Consider the following 6546-nt stretch of genomic DNA (forward strand, 5'->3'; position numbering starts at 1 on the left):
ATGTCTGGTGGCAGAGCTAAAGGAAGAGGTGGAAAGGCTAAGAAGTATAAGGGAGAGTGAAAGGGAAATTGACTGGTGGAGTCACACCCTTTCGATTCCTAAGGAAGCCCAGCAGGAGGCGGTGAAGCCCAGCCCCCCCTGCCATCAGGCAGACAGAACGGACAATATGGATGGGGAGGAATGGAAACAGGTGCCTGGTCGTAGAGGCAAAAACACCCCCTCTCGACCCCTTTCACCTGCCAGGGTGCCCTTAAAAAACAGGTATATGGCCCTGGTTTCAGAAAGTCTGATGGGGGACAGTCAGGAGGAAGATCTGTCTACAAGGTCTTCTGGTTACCCCCGGTCTACTGGATCTGTTACAACTACAGGTAAGAGGAAAAAGAGAAGGGTTATTGTAATTGGTGACTCCATTTTGAGGGGAACTGAGGGCCCTATATGTCGGCCAGACCCATCCCACAGGGAAGTTTGCTGCCTTCCCGGGGCCAGGGTGAGGGATATTACGAAAACACTTCCTAAGCTTATTCAACCCTCAGACTATTACCCGCTGTTGGTTGTCCAGGTTGGAAGTGATGACATCAATAATAGGAGTACCAGGGTAATTAAAAAAGATTTTAAGGCTCTGACCCGATCACTTCATGGGACAGGAGCACAGGTAGTAATTGGCTCAGTTCCTGTGCTAGCTGGGATGAATGAGGAGATAAATGAGGAGAGGTTTAGGAAAGCACAGCTTACCAATAGGTGGCTTAGAGGATGGTGCTATCGTCAAAATTTTGGGTTTTTTGATCATGGGGCAAACTCCATGTTGCCTAGTCTTGTTAAACCAGATGGGCTTCATCTATCTGGGAAGGGCAAAAGAACTGTAGCCCGTAAGTTGGCAGGGTTAGTTAGGAGGGCTTTAAACTAGGTTTGAAGGGGGAAGGGGCGGCAACTGGGCTCTCCAGAAATAAGCCTAAGGGTGTAGTGCCTGAGTTGAGAATAAAATCAATGGCCCAGCTGAAGTGCATGTACACCAATGCACGCAGTATGGGAAACAAACAAGAGGAGCTGGAAGCCATAGTGCAGCAGGAAAACTATGACATAGTTGCTGTCACAGAAACGTGGTGGGATGACTCACACGACTGGAGTGCTGCTATGGGGGGCTACAAGCTCTTCAGAAAGGACAGGCAGGGTAGGAGAGGTGGAGGGGTGGCTTTATATGTTAGAGAGTCTCTTGACTCTGTTGAAGTTGAGGTCAGCAGTGACAAGGTTGAGTGCCTGTGGACCAGAATCAGGGGGAAGGCCAACAAGGCTGACATCCTTGTGGGTGTCTGTTACAGACCGCCCAACCAGGATGATGAAGGAGATGAATTATTCTACAAGCAGCTGGCAGATGTCTCAAAATCTCCAGCCCTTGTGCTCATGGGTGACTTTAACCTGCCGGATATCTGCTGGGAGCTTCATACTGCAGAGAAGAGGCAGTCAAGGAGGTTCCTGGAGTGTATAGAGGATAATTTCCTTCATCAACTGGTAAATGAGCCTACCAGGGGTAAGGCCCCACTAGACCTACTGTTTACAAACAGAGAGGGGCTGGTGGATGATGTAGTGGTTGGAGGCCGCCTAGGGCATAGTGACCACGAAATAATAGAATTTTCAATCCTTAGGGATGTAAGGAGAGCCATCATTAAAACTTCTACTCTGGACTTCCGGAGGGCAGATTTTGGCCTATTCAAAAAACTAATTCAGGGCATACCCTGGGAAACAACCCTTAAAGGCAAGGGGGTCCAGGAGGGATGGACATGCTTCAAGCAGGGAATTTTGAGCGCACAGGAACAGGCTATTCCAGTGTGCCGAAAGGCCAGCCGGAGGGGAAGACGGCCGGTTTGGTTAAATAGGGAGGTTCTGAAAGAAATCAGGGATAAAAAGAAAGTTTACAGACTGTGGAAAAAAGGACTGGCTACTTATGAAGAATTTACGAAGAGAGCTAGGTCATGCAGGAAAAAAATTAGGGAAAGAAAAGTGGAATTTGAAGTTAATTTGGCTAATTCAGTTAGGGATAACAAAAAGTCCTTTTATAAATACATTAATACAAAAGGAGGGGCAAGGAAAACCTCAATTCTCTGTTGGACTTGGAGGGAAATATAGTTAACAAAGATAAGGAGAAGGCTGAGGTACTTAACACCTACTTTGCCTCAGTTTTTAGCAGTAAGACAGGTGGCCCTCAGAACAACTGGCCTCTAGAGCAGATAGACAGAGACAGAGAGCTGAATAGCCCTCCTGTATTCCAGGAGGATGTAGTTAGCAACTTACTGAGCCAGCTGGATCCTAACAAGTCTATGGGACCAGACGGGATCCATCCCAGGGTGATGAGGGAGCTGGCAGAAGAGCTTGCCAAACCGCTCTCCATCATCTTCCAGCAGTCCTGGCTCTCTGGGAAGGTCCCAGATGATTGGAGGTTGGCGAATGTCACCCCAATCCACAAAAAAGGCTGCAAGCAGGACCCTGGCAACTACAGGCCTGTCAGCCTGACCTCGGTGCCTGGCAGGGTTATGGAGCAGATCATCCTGAGTGCAATCACACAGCACCTTCAGGATGGACAAGGGATTAGACCCAGCCAGCACGGGTTTAGGAGGGGCAGGTCCTGTCTGACCAACCTGATCTCTTTTTACCCACCTGGTGGATGAGGGGAAGGCTGTGGATGTGGTCTATCTAGACTTCAGCAAGGCCTTTGACACTGTCTCCCATAATATACTCCTGGAAAAGCTGGTAGCCCATGGCTTGGACAAGTGTACCCTCTCCTGGATTAGGAGCTGGCTGGAGGGTCGGACCCAGAGAGTGCTGGTGAATGGAGCTGCATCCAGCTGGCGGCCGGTCACCAGTGGTGTTCCCCAGGGGTCTGTGTTGGGTCCAGTCCTGTTTAATATCTTTATTGATGAGTTAGATGAGGGGATTGAGTCCATCATCAGCAAATTTGCTGATGACACCAAACTGGGAGGGAGTGTCGACCTGCTGGAAGGCAGGAGGGCTCTGCAGAGGGATCTGCATAGACTTGAGAGATGGGCTGATTCCAATGGGATGAAGTTCAATAAAGCCAAGTGCCGGGTCCTGCACTTTGGCCACAACAACCCCCTGCAGCGCTACAGGCTGGGCACAGAGTGGCTGGAAAGCAGCCAGGCCGAAAGGGACCTGGGGGTACTAATTGACAGGAAGCTCAACATGAGCCAACAGTGTGCCCAGGTGGCCAAGAAGGCCAATGGGATCTTTCCGGTATCAAAAATAGCGTGGCCAGCAGGAGCAGGGAAGTGATCTTCCTTCCCTATGTACTATGCCTTGGTGAGGCCACACCTTGAAGTATTGTGTTCAGTTCTAGGCCCCTCAGTTCAGAAAGGATTTGAGGGTGCTAGGAGGCGGGTCCAGAGAAGAGCAACAAGGCTGGTTGAAGGGACTGGAGCATAAGTTAGGAGGGAGAAGGCTAGGGAGCTGGGTTGTTTGCCTGGAAGAAAGAGGAGCTCAGAGGTAATGCATCATCAACCATCGTAAACGAAATAAGGACGTTGCTACTAGCCAGGTGTGGGTGGGTCTCGTCTCGGGCACTCAGCAATAGGGCAAGGGGGCACGGGCTTAAGCTCCGCCAGGGGAAATTTAAGTTGGATATCAGGAGAAAATTCTTTACAGAGAGAGTAATCAGGCATTGGAATGGGCTGCCCAGAGAGGTGGTGGATTCACCATCCCTGGAGAGTTTTAAACGCAGATTGGACGTGGCACTGAGTGCCATGATCTAGTAAATGGACTGGATTTGGACCAAGGGTTGGACTCGATGATCTCGGAGGTCTTTTCCAACCCAATCGATTCTATGATTCTATGATTCTATGATTCTACTCTCATATCCTAAAGAAAGATCTGGGTAGAAAGAACATATTATTTACATTCAAAATATTTCCAGTCTAGTTTTGCAGTGACTGAGTTCAGAGTGCAATGACTACCAAACAAGGCAGAAAGGCAAACTTGTAGAGAATGTAAATCTGGTATGTACTTCTCACTTTCAATAAGCATTTTCAATACTCTACATTTTTAATCCAGTAACCTTCTCTTAAGAATTTTCCTTTTGAAGCTCTTCATAGCTTGCAAACATGTGACTGGTTTAAATGTTGTGTGACTCTTTCTTAATATGACTTCTTAAAACAGTAAATTACAATTTCACCACCTTAACTATAACATCTCTTATTTGCAAAGTATATCACTTTGCATTTAATTAATTCAAACAGCTTCAGGATTCTACCTGGGGTTCTGGAAAAAAACCTCATAATCTTGTCTATCTGTAATTCACTGAAGGTCCTGCTGTATGTCCATTTTCCTATCACCTTGATTCTCTTCATTTTGTCATCACCATCTCATGCACTCAATAGTTCTGCTACCTTCTTCCCTCTGCTCTCCTCAGCCCTCTCACCAGAGCTAATCTAGATAGCCCGCAGACATCCTTCCTGTTGTGCCATTTATCTCTGCATAACCAAGCCCCTTTGGGTCTCTCTGTCACCATACCCATTCCTTAGCCCATTTCTGTCCTCTCAGGTCACCACTTCTATTGGCATCTCCTTCCTCATTGTCTTTGCAGGAGTGAGTTCTATCCCTAGGAAAAAAAAACCACAAAGGAAACTAGCTACCTTGCCCCTTTTATTTAAAGGAAAATTACAGTGTATTTATCTCTCAAGACTCTTGTATTTTTGTTTTGATCACAAGATCATAGGGTTTCTCTCTCCTGTTGCTACCACTTCAAAGTACGATGCATGCTTTTATATATTATCTAACATATACTTAATACCATTTCACAGTCTGAGTTTCTTTTTTAGTTCCATTCTATTAATTTGATCTACCTTTTCAGGAACTGTCATGAAGGACAGGAAAAGGGACTGCAATAGGAACATATTTTCAGACAAAATGATTGTGGATTCAAGAAGAGAGATCACTAATTCATTTTCCCTGAAATACACTGCCTGCATTAACTTTCACACTAGGGCATATGAACTGTACAAGCACTATGTACATATCAAACAAATAATGTACAGCACTTGGACTAATGAAAATGCACACCTATTAGCAAGCAGTCTCTGTAACGGGGGACTAAACAGATAAACCCTAATCCAAAGAGTCATCCTGCACTGCATATCACGAAATGGAAGAACCTGTGGACTACTGATCAACCTGACTTAAGCTGAACTCTCAGAAGTCCGAGAACAGGGATTTTGCTCCCACGTATGTAAAATCTCTTGCAGCCAGGACAAAATACTGTATGGAAATGAAGTGGTAGAAGATATGGCCCAATTTCACTAAGCAGAAAATAAGGCATTTGCCCAAGTGGGGCTCTGGCAACCAGCTGGCTCTGGTTAATACTGACACTTCCTACTGACTTTTAAAATGGAGAGGTTGACCCCAGTCTCAGAAGTCATCTTGTAGGACACTTCCTACTCATGATCCAGTAGCCTGAAGCATTGCAGCCCATCTGGTGATGTGCCCAGGGCACTTCAAATATATTCATTAGAATTTGGGTTAGCTATCAGCTTTCACTGAATAAAGAGGAATCTCGGCATCATTCTTTGCTAATGGAAAATAAAGTGGTGGTACTGCTCATCATTACAGGTACATGATGGCTCTTCATATGCTAGGGAAATGTCACACACACACACTTCTCAGTACCTGAAGAGTAATGCAGGAGTACATAAACCGTAACAGTTACACACTTGAGTCGTGTGACTGCAGAAGCGAGTTCCTGAGCCAAGGAGATCTCAGCTTTATCAGCCTGGCAGTAAATGTGGATCAAAGGGCTTCTTTGCCCAGTACCGACTGTTTTGCAATGATTATCTCCAGGCAATTATCATCATGACCAGAGCAAATACACTACCAGGCTCATAAGGTGTCATAAAATGTAGCTGCTTGAATTCATGCACATCTTTTCTAGATAGGCTCTGAACAGATCTCTTCCTTCTAGGGGAAGCGCTCAACGGACCAGACTTCTTTTAGAAGAATCTACACACTGCAGTAAAGTAGACCCTTCAAGTTTTAGAACAGGCTGTGGCATCCAATAACACTTATAAGTAACACGTGCTATGGTGTATCAAATTCCTGACCGAACAGCAGAAGCTTTGCAAACGTCAGCAAGAACTTCAAGTTCTTGCAAGTTTACCTTAAGCAGACATGAAAGCTGAGTTGGAGCTTTCACAAAACAAGGAAAGACAAAGAGACATCTGCAGTTCCAGACGCTATCTTAAGGTTCTGTTGGTGCACAGGACCTGTTTGAACAATGGTTACAGACAACAGTTTTGCTTCAACACAGTTCTACTGGCAGCAGAGAGCAGAAGTCTCTGATGGATACAGTGACACACAGGGAAACAGTCAAAGCTTCCTAACTGAAACCTTCTCAGGCTAAAAAGAATCTTGGGAATGCATTCTCCCTTTGCTAAATGGCAATCACTTTTTCTTCATAGACACTAAAATGTTATTGATATCTTTCCCATATTTGAAGAGTTTGTTTGTGCTCTAAGTAGATATTCCTGGAGATCAATCTGTCATTCTTGA

Source organism: Pipra filicauda, unplaced genomic scaffold (genome assembly GCF_003945595.2).
Source record: "Pipra filicauda isolate LSUMZ 115617 unplaced genomic scaffold, ASM394559v2 scaffold154_size2910363_pilon, whole genome shotgun sequence".
Classification (NCBI taxonomy): Eukaryota; Metazoa; Chordata; class Aves; order Passeriformes; family Pipridae; genus Pipra; species Pipra filicauda.